This window comes from Ambystoma mexicanum, unplaced genomic scaffold (assembly GCF_040938575.1).
Source record: "Ambystoma mexicanum isolate Mex_15411 unplaced genomic scaffold, UKY_AmexF1_1 Mex_scaf20, whole genome shotgun sequence".
NCBI classification, from domain to species: domain Eukaryota; kingdom Metazoa; phylum Chordata; class Amphibia; order Caudata; family Ambystomatidae; genus Ambystoma; species Ambystoma mexicanum.
This window is the reverse complement of record NW_027182434.1, coordinates 115,900-136,523: the sequence shown is the minus strand read 5'-3', so window position 1 is coordinate 136,523 and position 20,624 is coordinate 115,900. Positions and strand designations below refer to the sequence as shown.

Here is a 20,624-nt window from a genome sequence, read left to right as displayed (position 1 = left end):
GGGCTCATTCCGCTGCAACGGGAGGTCTTCCCAGGACGCGTCACAGCTCAACGCAAGAGCTCCTGGGTTTCGAAGGCTCTTGCAGCAAGCCTTCACAAAGCAGCAGGGAGCGCCGTTCCAGATGGGAAACTTGAGACTGGATGTCCAGAAAAGCAAGACGTCAGAAGCGAAACCTTTTTCCTGCAGGGTGTGGCATACCATCCGCTTGCTCATTGCGACAGAGCTGGCACTAATGAAGGAAGAGGTCAACGTTACGTTCTTCTTTAAAATGCAAGGCCAGGAAAAGTGGCAGCGGTGGGATTTGAACCCACGCCTCCGAAGAGACTGGAGCCTTAATCCAGCACCTTAGACCGCTCGGCCACGCTACCTCCCTGCTAGTCGCCGAAAGCGGAACTTGACCCGTTGCCCGGCCCGCTTTAGTGCTTTGCCTTTTCTCCTTGGAAAGTCTGGAGACAGGCAGTGGAAGGGCAGGCAAACTGTCAGGTGCGCAGAGGAGGGGAGACCATGAGGCAAGGTGGGAGTTGGGGGCAAGAAGTGAGAAAAAAACTAATCGCAAGCTAGGGCAGGATTCGGAAAGTGAAGCCGAAAAGGGGCTTAGCATGCAGCCCAGGGGTTTCTTTGACTGTCCTAAGCCCACAGGGACTTTGCCGTCCTCAGCTCATGAGACTTGAGATGGGTAGCTTGATTTGCTGAGGAAATGCGGGATGACAGATTCAACTCTGGAGTCAAACATAGCCCGGAACTATCGCCTTAAACTGAGTTTTAAGCCTGGTGCCGATAAAAAGAAAGAAATTAGCCTTAGATCGGGCAAGCCGTTTGACGGGGGAAAATGAGACCCCCTAGGCCATCTAGGTGGTCGCTGGATGCTGTGCAGACATCAGCAGCTGTTCATTTCATGCCCTCACGTCTCCTCGTTAGTATAGTGGTCAGTATCCTCGCCTGTCACGCGGGAGACCGGGGTTCAATTCCCCGACGGGGAGGTTAAACCTTTTCTGGATTTTTTTTAGTTCTTGACAAATATTCTTGAAGATTAGGCTGAGTCAAGTAGGGAATGGGTGCCAAGAACTGACTCTTTAAGAAAAAAGCACCGGCAACGCTAGTCATCGTACAATATTTGTGCACAATTGCTTACATTAGGCGGCCAGTCCACTTTATTGAGTCCCCCTCAGCACCATTTAGTGCTCCTGTTGTCTGCGAAGTCCAAATTGTAACCCTGAATCAGTTCCTCTTCTGACCCTTTGTATCATGTTACATGACGAGTAATGATCACCTGTTAGCTTTATCCCTAATTATAACTCTCACTCTTTCCCTGCATCTAACCCTAGCTCTAATCCCATCATTAACCTCGGTCCGGGCACACGCGTGAACCCTTACTCTCATCTCAGCCTCTCCTGGTGATACATCACACCTGGGATCGTTTGCTCCCTGTGGGCTGTGGGAAATTTGCTACCAGCACGCCCTGGAAGTGGGGCTCATTCCGCTGCAACGGGAGGTCTTCCCAGGACGCGTCACAGCTCAACGCAAGAGCTCCTGGGTTTCGAAGGCTCTTGCAGCAAGCCTTCACAAAGCAGCAGGGAGCGCCGTTCCAGATGGGAAACTTGAGACTGGATGTCCAGAAAAGCAAGACGTCAGAAGCGAAACCTTTTTCCTGCAGGGTGTGGCATACCATCCGCTTGCTCATTGCGACAGAGGTGGCACTAATGAAGGAAGAGGTCAACGTTACGTTCTTCTTTAAAATGCAAGGCCAGGAAAAGTGGCAGCGGTGGGATTTGAACCCACGCCTCCGAAGAGACTGGAGCCTTAATCCAGCGCCTTAGACCGCTCGGCCACGCTACCTCCCTGCTAGTCGCCGAAAGCGGAACTTGACCCGTTTCCCGGCCCGCTTTAGTGCTTTGCCTTTTCTCCTTGGAAAGTCTGGAGACAGGCAGTGGAAGGGCAGGCAAACTGTCAGGTGCGCAGAGGAGGGGAGACCATGAGGCAAGGTGGGAGATGGGGGCAAGAAGTGAGAAAAAAACTAATCGCAAGCTAGGGCAGGATTCGGAAAGTGAAGTCGAAAAGGGGCTTAGCATGCAGCCCAGGGGTTTCTTTGACTGTCCTAAGCCCACAGGGACTTTGCCGTCCTCAGCTCATGAGACTTGAGATGGGTAGCTTGATTTGCTGAGGAAATGCGGGATGACAGATTCAACTCTGGAGTCAAACATAGCCCGGAACTATCGCCTTAAACTGAGTTTTAAGCCTGGTGCCGATAAAAAGAAAGAAATTAGCCTTAGATCGGGCAAGCCGTTTGACGGGGGAAAATGAGACCCCCTAGGCCATCTAGGTGGTCGCTGGATGCTGTGCAGACATCAGCAGCTGTTCATTTCATGCCCTCACGTCTCCTCGTTAGTATAGTGGTCAGTATCCCCGCCTGTCACGCGGGAGACCGGGGTTCCCTGACGGGGAGGTTAAACCTTTTCTGGATTTTTTTTAGTTCTTGACAAATATTCTTGAAGATTAGGCTGAGTCAAGTAGGGAATGGGTGCCAAGAACTGACTCTTTAAGAAAAAAGCACCGGCAACGCTAGTCATCGTACAATATTTGTGCACAATTGCTTACATTAGGCGGCCGGTCCACTTTATTGAGTCCCCCTCAGCACCATTTAGTGCTCCTGTTGTCTGCGAAGTCCAAATTGTAACCCTGAATCAGTTCCTCTTCTGACCCTTTGTATCATGTTACATGACGAGTAATGATCACCTGTTAGCTTTATCCCTAATTATAACTCTCACTCTTTCCCTGCATCTAACCCTAGCTCTAATCCCATCATTAACCTCGGTCCGGGCACACGCGTGAACCCTTACTCTCATCTCAGCCTCTCCTGGTGATACATCACACCTGGGATCGTTTGCTCCCTGTGGGCTGTGGGAAATTTGCTACCAGCACGCCCTGGAAGTGGGGCTCATTCCGCTGCAACGGGAGGTCTTCCCAGGACGCGTCACAGCTCAACGCAAGAGCTCCTGGGTTTCGAAGGCTCTTGCAGCAAGTCTTCACAAAGCAGCAGGGAGCGCCGTTCCAGATGGGAAACTTGAGACTGGATGTCCAGAAAAGCAAGACGTCAGAAGCGAAACCTTTTTCCTGCAGGGTGTGGCATACCATCCGCTTGCTCATTGCGACAGAGGTGGCACTAATGAAGGAAGAGGTCAACGTTACGTTCTTCTTTAAAATGCAAGGCCAGGAAAAGTGGCAGCGGTGGGATTTGAACCCACGCCTCCGAAGAGACTGGAGCCTTAATCCAGCGCCTTAGACCGCTCGGCCACGCTACCTCCCTGCTAGTCGCCGAAAGCGGAACTTGACCCGTTGCCCGGCCCGCTTTAGTGCTTTGCCTTTTCTCCTTGGAAAGTCTGGAGACAGGCAGTGGAAGGGCAGGCAAACTGTCAGGTGCGCAGAGGAGGGGAGACCATGAGGCAAGGTGGGAGATGGGGGCAAGAAGTGAGAAAAAAACTAATCGCAAGCTAGGGCAGGATTCGGAAAGTGAAGCCGAAAAGGGGCTTAGCATGCAGCCCAGGGGTTTCTTTGACTGTCCTAAGCCCACAGGGACTTTGCCGTCCTCAGCTCATGAGACTTGAGATGGGTAGCTTGATTTGCTGAGGAAATGCGGGATGACAGATTCAACTCTGGAGTCAAACATAGCCCGGAACTATCGCCTTAAACTGAGTTTTAAGCCTGGTGCCGATAAAAAGAAAGAAATTAGCCTTAGATCGGGCAAGCCGTTTGACGGGGGAAAATGAGACCCCCTAGGCCATCTAGGTGGTCGCTGGATGCTGTGCAGACATCAGCAGCTGTTCATTTCATGCCCTCACGTCTCCTCGTTAGTATAGTGGTCAGTATCCCCGCCTGTCACGCGGGAGACCGGGGTCCCCGACGGGGAGGTTAAACCTTTTCTGGATTTTTTTTAGTTCTTGACAAATATTCTTGAAGATTAGGCTGAGTCAAGTAGGGAATGGGTGCCAAGAACTGACTCTTTAAGAAAAAAGCACCGGCAACGCTAGTCATCGTACAATATTTGTGCACAATTGCTTACATTAGGCGGCCGGTCCACTTTATTGAGTCCCCCTCAGCACCATTTAGTGCTCCTGTTGTCTGCGAAGTCCAAATTGTAACCCTGAATCAGTTCCTCTTCTGACCCTTTGTATCATGTTACATGACGAGTAATGATCACCTGTTAGCTTTATCCCTAATTATAACTCTCACTCTTTCCCTGCATCTAACCCTAGCTCTAATCCCATCATTAACCTCGGTCCGGGCACACGCGTGAACCCTTACTCTCATCTCAGCCTCTCCTGGTGATACATCACACCTGGGATCGTTTGCTCCCTGTGGGCTGTGGGAAATTTGCTACCAGCACGCCCTGGAAGTGGGGCTCATTCCGCTGCAACGGGAGGTCTTCCCAGGACGCGTCACAGCTCAACGCAAGAGCTCCTGGGTTTCGAAGGCTCTTGCAGCAAGCCTTCACAAAGCAGCAGGGAGCGCCGTTCCAGATGGGAAACTTGAGACTGGATGTCCAGAAAAGCAAGACGTCAGAAGCGAAACCTTTTTCCTGCAGGGTGTGGCATACCATCCGCTTGCTCATTGCGACAGAGGTGGCACTAATGAAGGAAGAGGTCAACGTTACGTTCTTCTTTAAAATGCAAGGCCAGGAAAAGTGGCAGCGGTGGGATTTGAACCCACGCCTCCGAAGAGACTGGAGCCTTAATCCAGCGCCTTAGACCGCTCGGCCACGCTACCTCCCTGCTAGTCGCCGAAAGCGGAACTTGACCCGTTGCCCGGCCCGCTTTAGTGCTTTGCCTTTTCTCCTTGGAAAGTCTGGAGACAGGCAGTGGAAGGGCAGGCAAACTGTCAGGTGCGCAGAGGAGGGGAGACCATGAGGCAAGGTGGGAGATGGGGGCAAGAAGTGAGAAAAAAACTAATCGCAAGCTAGGGCAGGATTCGGAAAGTGAAGCCGAAAAGGGGCTTAGCATGCAGCCCAGGGGTTTCTTTGACTGTCCTAAGCCCACAGGGACTTTGCCGTCCTCAGCTCATGAGACTTGAGATGGGTAGCTTGATTTGCTGAGGAAATGCGGGATGACAGATTCAACTCTGGAGTCAAACATAGCCCGGAACTATCGCCTTAAACTGAGTTTTAAGCCTGGTGCCGATAAAAAGAAAGAAATTAGCCTTAGATCGGGCAAGCCGTTTGACGGGGGAAAATGAGACCCCCTAGGCCATCTAGGTGGTCGCTGGATGCTGTGCAGACATCAGCAGCTGTTCATTTCATGCCCTCACGTCTCCTCGTTAGTATAGTGGTCAGTATCCCCGCCTGAAACCTTTTCTGGATTTTTTTTAGTTCTTGACAAATATTCTTGAAGATTAGGCTGAGTCAAGTAGGGAATGGGTGCCAAGAACTGACTCTTTAAGAAAAAAGCACCGGCAACGCTAGTCATCGTACAATATTTGTGCACAATTGCTTACATTAGGCGGCCGGTCCACTTTATTGAGTCCCCCTCAGCACCATTTAGTGCTCCTGTTGTCTGCGAAGTCCAAATTGTAACCCTGAATCAGTTCCTCTTCTGACCCTTTGTATCATGTTACATGACGAGTAATGATCACCTGTTAGCTTTATCCCTAATTATAACTCTCACTCTTTCCCTGCATCTAACCCTAGCTCTAATCCCATCATTAACCTCGGTCCGGGCACACGCGTGAACCCTTACTCTCATCTCAGCCTCTCCTGGTGATACATCACACCTGGGATCGTTTGCTCCCTGTGGGCTGTGGGAAATTTGCTACCAGCACGCCCTGGAAGTGGGGCTCATTCCGCTGCAACGGGAGGTCTTCCCAGGACGCGTCACAGCTCAACGCAAGAGCTCCTGGGTTTCGAAGGCTCTTGCAGCAAGCCTTCACAAAGCAGCAGGGAGCGCCGTTCCAGATGGGAAACTTGAGACTGGATGTCCAGAAAAGCAAGACGTCAGAAGCGAAACCTTTTTCCTGCAGGGTGTGGCATACCATCCGCTTGCTCATTGCGACAGAGGTGGCACTAATGAAGGAAGAGGTCAACGTTACGTTCTTCTTTAAAATGCAAGGCCAGGAAAAGTGGCAGCGGTGGGATTTGAACCCACGCCTCCGAAGAGACTGGAGCCTTAATCCAGCGCCTTAGACCGCTCGGCCACGCTACCTCCCTGCTAGTCGCCGAAAGCGGAACTTGACCCGTTGCCCGGCCCGCTTTAGTGCTTTGCCTTTTCTCCTTGGAAAGTCTGGAGACAGGCAGTGGAAGGGCAGGCAAACTGTCAGGTGCGCAGAGGAGGGGAGACCATGAGGCAAGGTGGGAGATGGGGGCAAGAAGTGAGGAAAAAACTAATCGCAAGCTAGGGCAGGATTCGGAAAGTGAAGCCGAAAAGGGGCTTAGCATGCAGCCCAGGGGTTTCTTTGACTGTCCTAAGCCCACAGGGACTTTGCCGTCCTCAGCTCATGAGACTTGAGATGGGTAGCTTGATTTGCTGAGGAAATGCGGGATGACAGATTCAACTCTGGAGTCAAACATAGCCCGGAACTATCGCCTTAAACTGAGTTTTAAGCCTGGTGCCGATAAAAAGAAAGAAATTAGCCTTAGATCGGGCAAGCCGTTTGACGGGGGAAAATGAGACCCCCTAGGCCATCTAGGTGGTCGCTGGATGCTGTGCAGACATCAGCAGCTGTTCATTTCATGCCCTCACGTCTCCTCGTTAGTATAGTGGTCAGTATCCCCGCCTGTCACGCGGGAGACCGGGGTTCAATTCCCCGACGGGGAGGTTAAACCTTTTCTGGATTTTTTTTAGTTCTTGACAAATATTCTTGAAGATTAGGCTGAGTCAAGTAGGGAATGGGTGCCAAGAACTGACTCTTTAAGAAAAAAGCACCGGCAACGCTAGTCATCGTACAATATTTGTGCACAATTGCTTACATTAGGCGGCCGGTCCACTTTATTGAGTCCCCCTCAGCACCATTTAGTGCTCCTGTTGTCTGCGAAGTCCAAATTGTAACCCTGAATCAGTTCCTCTTCTGACCCTTTGTATCATGTTACATGACGAGTAATGATCACCTGTTAGCTTTATCCCTAATTATAACTCTCACTCTTTCCCTGCATCTAACCCTAGCTCTAATCCCATCATTAACCTCGGTCCGGGCACACGCGTGAACCCTTACTCTCATCTCAGCCTCTCCTGGTGATACATCACACCTGGGATCGTTTGCTCCCTGTGGGCTGTGGGAAATTTGCTACCAGCACGCCCTGGAAGTGGGGCTCATTCCGCTGCAACGGGAGGTCTTCCCAGGACGCGTCACAGCTCAACGCAAGAGCTCCTGGGTTTCGAAGGCTCTTGCAGCAAGCCTTCACAAAGCAGCAGGGAGCGCCGTTCCAGATGGGAAACTTGAGACTGGATGTCCAGAAAAGCAAGACGTCAGAAGCGAAACCTTTTTCCTGCAGGGTGTGGCATACCATCCGCTTGCTCATTGCGACAGAGGTGGCACTAATGAAGGAAGAGGTCAACGTTACGTTCTTCTTTAAAATGCAAGGCCAGGAAAAGTGGCAGCGGTGGGATTTGAACCCACGCCTCCGAAGAGACTGGAGCCTTAATCCAGCGCCTTAGACCGCTCGGCCACGCTACCTCCCTGCTAGTCGCCGAAAGCGGAACTTGACCCGTTGCCCGGCCCGCTTTAGTGCTTTGCCTTTTCTCCTTGGAAAGTCTGGAGACAGGCAGTGGAAGGGCAGGCAAACTGTCAGGTGCGCAGAGGAGGGGAGACCATGAGGCAAGGTGGGAGATGGGGGCAAGAAGTGAGAAAAAAACTAATCGCAAGCTAGGGCAGGATTCGGAAAGTGAAGCCGAAAAGGGGCTTAGCATGCAGCCCAGGGGTTTCTTTGACTGTCCTAAGCCCACAGGGACTTTGCCGTCCTCAGCTCATGAGACTTGAGATGGGTAGCTTGATTTGCTGAGGAAATGCGGGATGACAGATTCAACTCTGGAGTCAAACATAGCCCGGAACTATCGCCTTAAACTGAGTTTTAAGCCTGGTGCCGATAAAAAGAAAGAAATTAGCCTTAGATCGGGCAAGCCGTTTGACGGGGGAAAATGAGACCCCCTAGGCCATCTAGGTGGTCGCTGGATGCTGTGCAGACATCAGCAGCTGTTCATTTCATGCCCTCACGTCTCCTCGTTAGTATAGTGGTCAGTATCCCCGCCTGTCACGCGGGAGACCGGGGTTCAATTCCCCGACGGGGAGGTTAAACCTTTTCTGGATTTTTTTTAGTTCTTGACAAATATTCTTGAAGATTAGGCTGAGTCAAGTAGGGAATGGGTGCCAAGAACTGACTCTTTAAGAAAAAAGCACCGGCAACGCTAGTCATCGTACAATATTTGTGCACAATTGCTTACATTAGGCGGCCGGTCCACTTTATTGAGTCCCCCTCAGCACCATTTAGTGCTCCTGTTGTCTGCGAAGTCCAAATTGTAACCCTGAATCAGTTCCTCTTCTGACCCTTTGTATCATGTTACATGACGAGTAATGATCACCTGTTAGCTTTATCCCTAATTATAACTCTCACTCTTTCCCTGCATCTAACCCTAGCTCTAATCCCATCATTAACCTCGGTCCGGGCACACGCGTGAACCCTTACTCTCATCTCAGCCTCTCCTGGTGATACATCACACCTGGGATCGTTTGCTCCCTGTGGGCTGTGGGAAATTTGCTACCAGCACGCCCTGGAAGTGGGGCTCATTCCGCTGCAACGGGAGGTCTTCCCAGGACGCGTCACAGCTCAACGCAAGAGCTCCTGGGTTTCGAAGGCTCTTGCAGCAAGCCTTCACAAAGCAGCAGGGAGCGCCGTTCCAGATGGGAAACTTGAGACTGGATGTCCAGAAAAGCAAGACGTCAGAAGCGAAACCTTTTTCCTGCAGGGTGTGGCATACCATCCGCTTGCTCATTGCGACAGAGCTGGCACTAATGAAGGAAGAGGTCAACGTTACGTTCTTCTTTAAAATGCAAGGCCAGGAAAAGTGGCAGCGGTGGGATTTGAACCCACGCCTCCGAAGAGACTGGAGCCTTAATCCAGCACCTTAGACCGCTCGGCCACGCTACCTCCCTGCTAGTCGCCGAAAGCGGAACTTGACCCGTTGCCCGGCCCGCTTTAGTGCTTTGCCTTTTCTCCTTGGAAAGTCTGGAGACAGGCAGTGGAAGGGCAGGCAAACTGTCAGGTGCGCAGAGGAGGGGAGACCATGAGGCAAGGTGGGAGTTGGGGGCAAGAAGTGAGAAAAAAACTAATCGCAAGCTAGGGCAGGATTCGGAAAGTGAAGCCGAAAAGGGGCTTAGCATGCAGCCCAGGGGTTTCTTTGACTGTCCTAAGCCCACAGGAACTTTGCCGTCCTCAGCTCATGAGACTTGAGATGGGTAGCTTGATTTGCTGAGGAAATGCGGGATGACAGATTCAACTCTGGAGTCAAACATAGCCCGGAACTATCGCCTTAAACTGAGTTTTAAGCCTGGTGCCGATAAAAAGAAAGAAATTAGCCTTAGATCGGGCAAGCCGTTTGACGGGGGAAAATGAGACCCCCTAGGCCATCTAGGTGGTCGCTGGATGCTGTGCAGACATCAGCAGCTGTTCATTTCATGCCCTCACGTCTCCTCGTTAGTATAGTGGTCAGTATCCCCGCCTGTCACGCGGGAGACGATGGGGAGGTTAAACCTTTTCTGGATTTTTTTTAGTTCTTGACAAATATTCTTGAAGATTAGGCTGAGTCAAGTAGGGAATGGGTGCCAAGAACTGACTCTTTAAGAAAAAAGCACCGGCAACGCTAGTCATCGTACAATATTTGTGCACAATTGCTTACATTAGGCGGCCGGTCCACTTTATTGAGTCCCCCTCAGCACCATTTAGTGCTCCTGTTGTCTGCGAAGTCCAAATTGTAACCCTGAATCAGTTCCTCTTCTGACCCTTTGTATCATGTTACATGACGAGTAATGATCACCTGTTAGCTTTATCCCTAATTATAACTCTCACTCTTTCCCTGCATCTAACCCTAGCTCTAATCCCATCATTAACCTCGGTCCGGGCACACGCGTGAACCCTTACTCTCATCTCAGCCTCTCCTGGTGATACATCACACCTGGGATCGTTTGCTCCCTGTGGGCTGTGGGAAATTTGCTACCAGCACGCCCTGGAAGTGGGGCTCATTCCGCTGCAACGGGAGGTCTTCCCAGGACGCGTCACAGCTCAACGCAAGAGCTCCTGGGTTTCGAAGGCTCTTGCAGCAAGCCTTCACAAAGCAGCAGGGAGCGCCGTTCCAGATGGGAAACTTGAGACTGGATGTCCAGAAAAGCAAGACGTCAGAAGCGAAACCTTTTTCCTGCAGGGTGTGGCATACCATCCGCTTGCTCATTGCGACAGAGCTGGCACTAATGAAGGAAGAGGTCAACGTTACGTTCTTCTTTAAAATGCAAGGCCAGGAAAAGTGGCAGCGGTGGGATTTGAACCCACGCCTCCGAAGAGACTGGAGCCTTAATCCAGCGCCTTAGACCGCTCGGCCACGCTACCTCCCTGCTAGTCGCCGAAAGCGGAACTTGACCCGTTGCCCGGCCCGCTTTAGTGCTTTGCCTTTTCTCCTTGGAAAGTCTGGAGACAGGCAGTGGAAGGGCAGGCAAACTGTCAGGTGCGCAGAGGAGGGGAGACCATGAGGCAAGGTGGGAGATGGGGGCAAGAAGTGAGAAAAAAACTAATCGCAAGCTAGGGCAGGATTCGGAAAGTGAAGCCGAAAAGGGGCTTAGCATGCAGCCCAGGGGTTTCTTTGACTGTCCTAAGCCCACAGGGACTTTGCCGTCCTCAGCTCATGAGACTTGAGATGGGTAGCTTGATTTGCTGAGGAAATGCGGGATGACAGATTCAACTCTGGAGTCAAACATAGCCCGGAACTATCGCCTTAAACTGAGTTTTAAGCCTGGTGCCGATAAAAAGAAAGAAATTAGCCTTAGATCGGGCAAGCCGTTTGACGGGGGAAAATGAGACCCCCTAGGCCATCTAGGTGGTCGCTGGATGCTGTGCAGACATCAGCAGCTGTTCATTTCATGCCCTCAAGTCTCCTCGTTAGTATAGTGGTCAGTATCCCCGCCTGTCACGCGGGAGACCGGGGTTCCCCGACGGGGAGGTTAAACCTTTTCTGGATTTTTTTTAGTTCTTGACAAATATTCTTGAAGATTAGGCTGAGTCAAGTAGGGAATGGGTGCCAAGAACTGACTCTTTAAGAAAAAAGCACCGGCAACGCTAGTCATCGTACAATATTTGTGCACAATTGCTTACATTAGGCGGCCGGTCCACTTTATTGAGTCCCCCTCAGCACCATTTAGTGCTCCTGTTGTCTGCGAAGTCCAAATTGTAACCCTGAATCAGTTCCTCTTCTGACCCTTTGTATCATGTTACATGACGAGTAATGATCACCTGTTAGCTTTATCCCTAATTATAACTCTCACTCTTTCCCTGCATCTAACCCTAGCTCTAATCCCATCATTAACCTCGGTCCGGGCACACGCGTGAACCCTTACTCTCATCTCAGCCTCTCCTGGTGATACATCACACCTGGGATCGTTTGCTCCCTGTGGGCTGTGGGAAATTTGCTACCAGCACGCCCTGGAAGTGGGGCTCATTCCGCTGCAACGGGAGGTCTTCCCAGGACGCGTCACAGCTCAACGCAAGAGCTCCTGGGTTTCGAAGGCTCTTGCAGCAAGTCTTCACAAAGCAGCAGGGAGCGCCGTTCCAGATGGGAAACTTGAGACTGGATGTCCAGAAAAGCAAGACGTCAGAAGCGAAACCTTTTTCCTGCAGGGTGTGGCATACCATCCGCTTGCTCATTGCGACAGAGGTGGCACTAATGAAGGAAGAGGTCAACGTTACGTTCTTCTTTAAAATGCAAGGCCAGGAAAAGTGGCAGCGGTGGGATTTGAACCCACGCCTCCGAAGAGACTGGAGCCTTAATCCAGCGCCTTAGACCGCTCGGCCACGCTACCTCCCTGCTAGTCGCCGAAAGCGGAACTTGACCCGTTGCCCGGCCCGCTTTAGTGCTTTGCCTTTTCTCCTTGGAAAGTCTGGAGACAGGCAGTGGAAGGGCAGGCAAACTGTCAGGTGCGCAGAGGAGGGGAGACCATGAGGCAAGGTGGGAGATGGGGGCAAGAAGTGAGAAAAAAACTAATCGCAAGCTAGGGCAGGATTCGGAAAGTGAAGCCGAAAAGGGGCTTAGCATGCAGCCCAGGGGTTTCTTTGACTGTCCTAAGCCCACAGGGACTTTGCCGTCCTCAGCTCATGAGACTTGAGATGGGTAGCTTGATTTGCTGAGGAAATGCGGGATGACAGATTCAACTCTGGAGTCAAACATAGCCCGGAACTATCGCCTTAAACTGAGTTTTAAGCCTGGTGCCGATAAAAAGAAAGAAATTAGCCTTAGATCGGGCAAGCCGTTTGACGGGGGAAAATGAGACCCCCTAGGCCATCTAGGTGGTCGCTGGATGCTGTGCAGACATCAGCAGCTGTTCATTTCATGCCCTCACGTCTCCTCGTTAGTATAGTGGTCAGTATCCCCGCCTGTCACGCGGGAGACCGGGGTCCCCGACGGGGAGGTTAAACCTTTTCTGGATTTTTTTTAGTTCTTGACAAATATTCTTGAAGATTAGGCTGAGTCAAGTAGGGAATGGGTGCCAAGAACTGACTCTTTAAGAAAAAAGCACCGGCAACGCTAGTCATCGTACAATATTTGTGCACAATTGCTTACATTAGGCGGCCGGTCCACTTTATTGAGTCCCCCTCAGCACCATTTAGTGCTCCTGTTGTCTGCGAAGTCCAAATTGTAACCCTGAATCAGTTCCTCTTCTGACCCTTTGTATCATGTTACATGACGAGTAATGATCACCTGTTAGCTTTATCCCTAATTATAACTCTCACTCTTTCCCTGCATCTAACCCTAGCTCTAATCCCATCATTAACCTCGGTCCGGGCACACGCGTGAACCCTTACTCTCATCTCAGCCTCTCCTGGTGATACATCACACCTGGGATCGTTTGCTCCCTGTGGGCTGTGGGAAATTTGCTACCAGCACGCCCTGGAAGTGGGGCTCATTCCGCTGCAACGGGAGGTCTTCCCAGGACGCGTCACAGCTCAACGCAAGAGCTCCTGGGTTTCGAAGGCTCTTGCAGCAAGCCTTCACAAAGCAGCAGGGAGCGCCGTTCCAGATGGGAAACTTGAGACTGGATGTCCAGAAAAGCAAGACGTCAGAAGCGAAACCTTTTTCCTGCAGGGTGTGGCATACCATCCGCTTGCTCATTGCGACAGAGGTGGCACTAATGAAGGAAGAGGTCAACGTTACGTTCTTCTTTAAAATGCAAGGCCAGGAAAAGTGGCAGCGGTGGGATTTGAACCCACGCCTCCGAAGAGACTGGAGCCTTAATCCAGCGCCTTAGACCGCTCGGCCACGCTACCTCCCTGCTAGTCGCCGAAAGCGGAACTTGACCCGTTGCCCGGCCCGCTTTAGTGCTTTGCCTTTTCTCCTTGGAAAGTCTGGAGACAGGCAGTGGAAGGGCAGGCAAACTGTCAGGTGCGCAGAGGAGGGGAGACCATGAGGCAAGGTGGGAGATGGGGGCAAGAAGTGAGAAAAAAACTAATCGCAAGCTAGGGCAGGATTCGGAAAGTGAAGCCGAAAAGGGGCTTAGCATGCAGCCCAGGGGTTTCTTTGACTGTCCTAAGCCCACAGGGACTTTGCCGTCCTCAGCTCATGAGACTTGAGATGGGTAGCTTGATTTGCTGAGGAAATGCGGGATGACAGATTCAACTCTGGAGTCAAACATAGCCCGGAACTATCGCCTTAAACTGAGTTTTAAGCCTGGTGCCGATAAAAAGAAAGAAATTAGCCTTAGATCGGGCAAGCCGTTTGACGGGGGAAAATGAGACCCCCTAGGCCATCTAGGTGGTCGCTGGATGCTGTGCAGACATCAGCAGCTGTTCATTTCATGCCCTCACGTCTCCTCGTTAGTATAGTGGTCAGTATCCCCGCCTGTCACGCGGGAGACCGGGGTTCAATTCCCCGACGGGGAGGTTAAACCTTTTCTGGATTTTTTTTAGTTCTTGACAAATATTCTTGAAGATTAGGCTGAGTCAAGTAGGGAATGGGTGCCAAGAACTGACTCTTTAAGAAAAAAGCACCGGCAACGCTAGTCATCGTACAATATTTGTGCACAATTGCTTACATTAGGCGGCCGGTCCACTTTATTGAGTCCCCCTCAGCACCATTTAGTGCTCCTGTTGTCTGCGAAGTCCAAATTGTAACCCTGAATCAGTTCCTCTTCTGACCCTTTGTATCATGTTACATGACGAGTAATGATCACCTGTTAGCTTTATCCCTAATTATAACTCTCACTCTTTCCCTGCATCTAACCCTAGCTCTAATCCCATCATTAACCTCGGTCCGGGCACACGCGTGAACCCTTACTCTCATCTCAGCCTCTCCTGGTGATACATCACACCTGGGATCGTTTGCTCCCTGTGGGCTGTGGGAAATTTGCTACCAGCACGCCCTGGAAGTGGGGCTCATTCCGCTGCAACGGGAGGTCTTCCCAGGACGCGTCACAGCTCAACGCAAGAGCTCCTGGGTTTCGAAGGCTCTTGCAGCAAGTCTTCACAAAGCAGCAGGGAGCGCCGTTCCAGATGGGAAACTTGAGACTGGATGTCCAGAAAAGCAAGACGTCAGAAGCGAAACCTTTTTCCTGCAGGGTGTGGCATACCATCCGCTTGCTCATTGCGACAGAGGTGGCACTAATGAAGGAAGAGGTCAACGTTACGTTATTCTTTAAAATGCAAGGCCAGGAAAAGTGGCAGCGGTGGGATTTGAACCCACGCCTCCGAAGAGACTGGAGCCTTAATCCAGCGCCTTAGACCGCTCGGCCACGCTACCTCCCTGCTAGTCGCCGAAAGCGGAACTTGACCCGTTGCCCGGCCCGCTTTAGTGCTTTGCCTTTTCTCCTTGGAAAGTCTGGAGACAGGCAGTGGAAGGGCAGGCAAACTGTCAGGTGCGCAGAGGAGGGGAGACCATGAGGCAAGGTGGGAGATGGGGGCAAGAAGTGAGGAAAAAACTAATCGCAAGCTAGGGCAGGATTCGGAAAGTGAAGCCGAAAAGGGGCTTAGCATGCAGCCCAGGGGTTTCTTTGACTGTCCTAAGCCCACAGGGACTTTGCCGTCCTCAGCTCATGAGACTTGAGATGGGTAGCTTGATTTGCTGAGGAAATGCGGGATGACAGATTCAACTCTGGAGTCAAACATAGCCCGGAACTATCGCCTTAAACTGAGTTTTAAGCCTGGTGCCGATAAAAAGAAAGAAATTAGCCTTAGATCGGGCAAGCCGTTTGACGGGGGAAAATGAGACCCCCTAGGCCATCTAGGTGGTCGCTGGATGCTGTGCAGACATCAGCAGCTGTTCATTTCATGCCCTCACGTCTCCTCGTTAGTATAGTGGTCAGTATCCCCGCCTGTCACGCGGGAGACCGGGGTTCAATTCCCCGACGGGGAGGTTAAACCTTTTCTGGATTTTTTTTAGTTCTTGACAAATATTCTTGAAGATTAGGCTGAGTCAAGTAGGGAATGGGTGCCAAGAACTGACTCTTTAAGAAAAAAGCACCGGCAACGCTAGTCATCGTACAATATTTGTGCACAATTGCTTACATTAGGCGGCCGGTCCACTTTATTGAGTCCCCCTCAGCACCATTTAGTGCTCCTGTTGTCTGCGAAGTCCAAATTGTAACCCTGAATCAGTTCCTCTTCTGACCCTTTGTATCATGTTACATGACGAGTAATGATCACCTGTTAGCTTTATCCCTAATTATAACTCTCACTCTTTCCCTGCATCTAACCCTAGCTCTAATCCCATCATTAACCTCGGTCCGGGCACACGCGTGAACCCTTACTCTCATCTCAGCCTCTCCTGGTGATACATCACACCTGGGATCGTTTGCTCCCTGTGGGCTGTGGGAAATTTGCTACCAGCACGCCCTGGAAGTGGGGCTCATTCCGCTGCAACGGGAGGTCTTCCCAGGACGCGTCACAGCTCAACGCAAGAGCTCCTGGGTTTCGAAGGCTCTTGCAGCAAGCCTTCACAAAGCAGCAGGGAGCGCCGTTCCAGATGGGAAACTTGAGACTGGATGTCCAGAAAAGCAAGACGTCAGAAGCGAAACCTTTTTCCTGCAGGGTGTGGCATACCATCCGCTTGCTCATTGCGACAGAGGTGGCACTAATGAAGGAAGAGGTCAACGTTACGTTCTTCTTTAAAATGCAAGGCCAGGAAAAGTGGCAGCGGTGGGATTTGAACCCACGCCTCCGAAGAGACTGGAGCCTTAATCCAGCGCCTTAGACCGCTCGGCCACGCTACCTCCCTGCTAGTCGCCGAAAGCGGAACTTGACCCGTTGCCCGGCCCGCTTTAGTGCTTTGCCTTTTCTCCTTGGAAAGTCTGGAGACAGGCAGTGGAAGGGCAGGCAAACTGTCAGGTGCGCAGAGGAGGGGAGACCATGAGGCAAGGTGGGAGATGGGGGCAAGAAGTGAGAAAAAAACTAATCGCAAGCTAGGGCAGGATTCGGAAAGTGAAGCCGAAAAGGGGCTTAGCATGCAGCCCAGGGGTTTCTTTGACTGTCCTAAGCCCACAGGGACTTTGCCGTCCTCAGCTCATGAGACTTGAGATGGGTAGCTTGATTTGCTGAGGAAATGCGGGATGACAGATTCAACTCTGGAGTCAAACATAGCCCGGAACTATCGCCTTAAACTGAGTTTTAAGCCTGGTGCCGATAAAAAGAAAGAAATTAGCCTTAGATCGGGCAAGCCGTTTGACGGGGGAAAATGAGACCCCCTAGGCCATCTAGGTGGTCGCTGGATGCTGTGCAGACATCAGCAGCTGTTCATTTCATGCCCTCACGTCTCCTCGTTAGTATAGTGGTCAGTATCCCCGCCTGTCACGCGGGAGACCGGGGTTCAATTCCCCGACGGGGAGGTTAAACCTTTTCTGGATTTTTTTTAGTTCTTGACAAATATTCTTGAAGATTAGGCTGAGTCAAGTAGGGAATGGGTGCCAAGAACTGACTCTTTAAGAAAAAAGCACCGGCAACGCTAGTCATCGTACAATATTTGTGCACAATTGCTTACATTAGGCGGCCGGTCCACTTTATTGAGTCCCCCTCAGCACCATTTAGTGCTCCTGTTGTCTGCGAAGTCCAAATTGTAACCCTGAATCAGTTCCTCTTCTGACCCTTTGTATCATGTTACATGACGAGTAATGATCACCTGTTAGCTTTATCCCTAATTATAACTCTCACTCTTTCCCTGCATCTAACCCTAGCTCTAATCCCATCATTAACCTCGGTCCGGGCACACGCGTGAACCCTTACTCTCATCTCAGCCTCTCCTGGTGATACATCACACCTGGGATCGTTTGCTCCCTGTGGGCTGTGGGAAATTTGCTACCAGCACGCCCTGGAAGTGGGGCTCATTCCGCTGCAACGGGAGGTCTTCCCAGGACGCGTCACAGCTCAACGCAAGAGCTCCTGGGTTTCGAAGGCTCTTGCAGCAAGCCTTCACAAAGCAGCAGGGAGCGCCGTTCCAGATGGGAAACTTGAGACTGGATGTCCAGAAAAGCAAGACGTCAGAAGCGAAACCTTTTTCCTGCAGGGTGTGGCATACCATCCGCTTGCTCATTGCGACAGAGCTGGCACTAATGAAGGAAGAGGTCAACGTTACGTTCTTCTTTAAAATGCAAGGCCAGGAAAAGTGGCAGCGGTGGGATTTGAACCCACGCCTCCGAAGAGACTGGAGCCTTAATCCAGCACCTTAGACCGCTCGGCCACGCTACCTCCCTGCTAGTCGCCGAAAGCGGAACTTGACCCGTTGCCCGGCCCGCTTTAGTGCTTTGCCTTTTCTCCTTGGAAAGTCTGGAGACAGGCAGTGGAAGGGCAGGCAAACTGTCAGGTGCGCAGAGGAGGGGAGACCATGAGGCAAGGTGGGAGTTGGGGGCAAGAAGTGAGAAAAAAACTAATCGCAAGCTAGGGCAGGATTCGGAAAGTGAAGCCGAAAAGGGGCTTAGCATGCAGCCCAGGGGTTTCTTTGACTGTCCTAAGCCCACAGGAACTTTGCCGTCCTCAGCTCATGAGACTTGAGATGGGTAGCTTGATTTGCTGAGGAAATGCGGGATGACAGATTCAACTCTGGAGTCAAACATAGCCCGGAACTATCGCCTTAAACTGAGTTTTAAGCCTGGTGCCGATAAAAAGAAAGAAATTAGCCTTAGATCGGGCAAGCCGTTTGACGGGGGAAAATGAGACCCCCTAGGCCATCTAGGTGGTCGCTGGATGCTGTGCAGACATCAGCAGCTGTTCATTTCATGCCCTCACGTCTCCTCGTTAGTATAGTGGTCAGTATCCCCGCCTGTCACGCGGGAGACGATGGGGAGGTTAAACCTTTTCTGGATTTTTTTTAGTTCTTGACAAATATTCTTGAAGATTAGGCTGAGTCAAGTAGGGAATGGGTGCCAAGAACTGACTCTTTAAGAAAAAAGCACCGGCAACGCTAGTCATCGTACAATATTTGTGCACAATTGCTTACATTAGGCGGCCGGTCCACTTTATTGAGTCCCCCTCAGCACCATTTAGTGCTCCTGTTGTCTGCGAAGTCCAAATTGTAACCCTGAATCAGTTCCTCTTCTGACCCTTTGTATCATGTTACATGACGAGTAATGATCACCTGTTAGCTTTATCCCTAATTATAACTCTCACTCTTTCCCTGCATCTAACCCTAGCTCTAATCCCATCATTAACCTCGGTCCGGGCACACGCGTGAACCCTTACTCTCATCTCAGCCTCTCCTGGTGATACATCACACCTGGGATCGTTTGCTCCCTGTGGGCTGTGGGAAATTTGCTACCAGCACGCCCTGGAAGTGGGGCTCATTCCGCTGCAACGGGAGGTCTTCCCAGGACGCGTCACAGCTCAACGCAAGAGCTCCTGGGTTTCGAAGGCTCTTGCAGCAAGCCTTCACAAAGCAGCAGGGAGCGCCGTTCCAGATGGGAAACTTGAGACTGGATGTCCAGAAAAGCAAGACGTCAGAAGCGAAACCTTTTTCCTGCAGGGTGTGGCATACCATCCGCTTGCTCATTGCGACAGAGCTGGCACTAATGAAGGAAGAGGTCAACGTTACGTTCTTCTTTAAAATGCAAGGCCAGGAAAAGTGGCAGCGGTGGGATTTGAACCCACGCCTCCGAAGAGACTGGAGCCTTAATCCAGCGCCTTAGACCGCTCGGCCACGCTACCTCCCTGCTAGTCGCCGAAAGCGGAACTTGACCCGTTGCCCGGCCCGCTTTAGTGCTTTGCCTTTTCTCCTTGGAAAGTCTGGAGACAGGCAGTGGAAGGGCAGGCAAACTGTCAGGTGCGCAGAGGAGGGGAGACCATGAGGCAAGGTGGGAGATGGGGGCAAGAAGTGAGAAAAAAACTAATCGCAAGCTAGGGCAGGATTCGGAAAGTGAAGCCGAAAAGGGGCTTAGCATGCAGCCCAGGGGTTTCTTTGACTGTCCTAAGCCCACAGGGACTTTGCCGTCCTCAGCTCATGAGACTTGAGATGGGTAGCTTGATTTGCTGAGGAAATGCGGGATGACAGATTCAACTCTGGAGTCAAACATAGCCCGGAACTATCGCCTTAAACTGAGTTTTAAGCCTGGTGCCGATAAAAAGAAAGAAATTAGCCTTAGATCGGGCAAGCCGTTTGACGGGGGAAAATGAGACCCCCTAGGCCATCTAGGTGGTCGCTGGATGCTGTGCAGACATCAGCAGCTGTTCATTTCATGCCCTCAAGTCTCCTCGTTAGTATAGTGGTCAGTATCCCCGCCTGTCACGCGGGAGACCGGGGTTCCCCGACGGGGAGGTTAAACCTTTTCTGGATTTTTTTTAGTTCTTGACAAATATTCTTGAAGATTAGGCTGAGTCAAGTAGGGAATGGGTGCCAAGAACTGACTCTTTAAGAAAAAAGCACCGGCAACGCTAGTCATCGTACAATATTTGTGCACAATTGCTTACATTAGGCGGCCGGTCCACTTTATTGAGTCCCCCTCAGCACCATTTAGTGCTCCTGTTGTCTGCGAAGTCCAAATTGTAACCCTGAATCAGTTCCTCTTCTGACCCTTTGTATCATGTTACATGACGAGTAATGATCACCTGTTAGCTTTATCCCTAATTATAACTCTCACTCTTTCCCTGCATCTAACCCTAGCTCTAATCCCATCATTAACCTCGGTCCGGGCACACGCGTGAACCCTTACTCTCATCTCAGCCTCTCCTGGTGATACATCACACCTGGGATCGTTTGCTCCCTGTGGGCTGTGGGAAATTTGCTACCAGCACGCCCTGGAAGTGGGGCTCATTCCGCTGCAACGGGAGGTCTTCCCAGGACGCGTCACAGCTCAACGCAAGAGCTCCTGGGTTTCGAAGGCTCTTGCAGCAAGTCTTCACAAAGCAGCAGGGAGCGCCGTTCCAGATGGGAAACTTGAGACTGGATGTCCAGAAAAGCAAGACGTCAGAAGCGAAA

General features: G+C 51.3%; 5 non-coding genes across 5 annotated transcripts; all 5 read left to right on the top strand.

Annotated features, from left to right (window-relative positions):
- The first annotated feature begins 6,728 nt into the window (after positions 1 to 6,728).
- On the top strand, positions 6,729 to 6,800 carry TRNAD-GUC (transfer RNA aspartic acid (anticodon GUC)). The gene has a single exon. It is a non-coding gene; the product is annotated as a tRNA-Asp (tRNA).
- Positions 6,801 to 8,196: 1,396 nt separating this feature from the next.
- On the top strand, positions 8,197 to 8,268 carry TRNAD-GUC (transfer RNA aspartic acid (anticodon GUC)). The gene has a single exon. It is a non-coding gene; the product is annotated as a tRNA-Asp (tRNA).
- Positions 8,269 to 14,041: 5,773 nt separating this feature from the next.
- On the top strand, positions 14,042 to 14,113 carry TRNAD-GUC (transfer RNA aspartic acid (anticodon GUC)). Its single transcript has one exon. It is a non-coding gene; the product is annotated as a tRNA-Asp (tRNA).
- Positions 14,114 to 15,509: 1,396 nt separating this feature from the next.
- On the top strand, positions 15,510 to 15,581 carry TRNAD-GUC (transfer RNA aspartic acid (anticodon GUC)). Its single transcript has one exon. It is a non-coding gene; the product is annotated as a tRNA-Asp (tRNA).
- A 1,396-nt stretch (positions 15,582 to 16,977) lies between these two features.
- On the top strand, positions 16,978 to 17,049 carry TRNAD-GUC (transfer RNA aspartic acid (anticodon GUC)). The gene has a single exon. It is a non-coding gene; the product is annotated as a tRNA-Asp (tRNA).
- The last annotated feature ends 3,575 nt before the right edge of the window (positions 17,050 to 20,624 follow it).